This window comes from Simochromis diagramma, unplaced genomic scaffold, assembly GCF_900408965.1.
Source record: "Simochromis diagramma unplaced genomic scaffold, fSimDia1.1 OVJJ01000387.1, whole genome shotgun sequence".
Classification (NCBI taxonomy): Eukaryota; Metazoa; Chordata; class Actinopteri; order Cichliformes; family Cichlidae; genus Simochromis; species Simochromis diagramma.
In genome coordinates, this window is record NW_024387152.1 from 1,680,582 (window position 1) to 1,682,511 (window position 1,930).

Genomic DNA, 1,930 nt, shown 5'->3' on the forward strand with positions numbered 1-1,930 from the left:
AAATTGACACCTTGTTGCCCACACAGCCTGTTTATGTGGGATAAAGCCAATGTTTTTATCTCACATCTCCTACAGATTTGGAAACGCTCTTGAAGAGAAAGTGAATATTTTTAGAAAGTCAATGTGCTGCATGCTTGTGTTTCCTTCTCCCTGGTGGTTAAATCACATTTGCTCAGCTATACATGTGACGAATGCTCACAGATGCAAAAATACGTGCATTTGTTAAGTGCGCAACCAGGGCAAAAACAAACACAAGTACAGATGCGCACATACACACGTTTACGCGCACACACAGCAGCAGACACACATACGCAGCAGGACCCAGCGCAACCTCTCCATCAAGCCACACTAGAGGGACATGTAGCTCTTTAGGCAAGGTCACTCATTCATCATCTAAATCTCTCCCTGAGTCACCACCTTACACACACACACACACACACACACACACACACACACACACACACACACACACACACACAGCCTTTTCCAAGTCACCATGTTGTTACGGATTGTTATCTTCATCAGCTCTAAGGAGCAGGGCAGCCTAGAGAAGCTACTTCATCAATTTATCCCCTGATATCCTATAGCACTGTCGACTGCTTTTTTCTTTTTTGTTACTAGAGAGTCAGCTGTAAGTCGGGAGTTTGGATGAAAAAAGAGAACAAAAAAGAAGAATACAGAGCGGCAGCAGCAGAGACCAGTGAGATTTATATTTTGCCCTGAGGACTGTAATATCAATTTAAAGTTCACCACAGCAGTGGCCTGCTTTACTGTGGTGAGGTTCTTCTCGCTGTGCACTCTGTCAGCTCCTTTCAGGTGTCATTTTATGCATCTATACTGTGAATCTAGCTAAATAATTGTGAGTGGTTCTTTTTTTTATAGAAGAAGTAAAACATTTATGTGGCACTACGGGTCACAAATTAAAGCAAAAATGGAATAAATGAAGGGAGAGTAAAAACAAGCTTCCACACAGGTGCACTGCATGATACAATTAAAGCTACTTTCATCTGCTCACTTATTCACAAAGGGTCACCACAGCAGCGAGATCCACATGTTTGAGTTGGCAGATTTTTCAAACATTTTTTTAAGGTCCAGATGCAACCTACAAGGGATTATGTGCTTCCTCCCTGAATCGAACCAGAGATGTTTTGCTTGTAATGCAAATGTGTAAACCACTAGAACAGCGGTCCCCAACCCCCACGCCTCGGACCGGTCCGTGAGTCGTTTGGTACCGGGCCGCGAGAGTTGAGGCTCAGGTGTGAAATGTCTGGTTTTCAGGGTTTTTATCGGTTTTCAGCGTTATTTTGTTATCGTTTTTATCGTTTACTCGGTTTTCCTGGGTCTTTCACGTGTGTTATGAATAAATCTTCTTTTTCGGTACCGGTACTAGTTTTCTTTTGTTGTTTTTATCCGCGACACCTTAAAGGCCGGCCGTGAAAATATTGTCGGGCATAAACCGGTCCGTGGCGCAAAAAAGGTTGGGGGCCGCTGCACTAGAATATTGAGCCCCTGCTGCATGTTGCAATTAGTATCAAGCAGTGAGTGTCTAGTCATGTTCTGTGATACGTATAAAATGTGACAGATTTTGTATAGCTGATTTTGAATTTGTGTCAAAATGGAAAGCGAAATGATCTAAGCTACTGTGAAGTTGATTGGGATTAGATGACAGGAGGTTCGGTAACAAAGACTGTTTCAACAGGAACAGTGAATAAAGGGACATCCGGAGTCAGCATGTCGAGAAATTATGGTTATACAGCACACACTTGATGGCTGTTTCTCGTAAGTTCAAACAGCAAAGTGATTTGTAAGGAAAAACTGAAGTAAACCTCTTACCCAGGTAACTGAGAATGCAAACTGAGGACTTGATCAGAGTGTCAGCAACAACAGACAGGTTATAATTTGGTTGCAGTGGATCAACAACTTGAATACC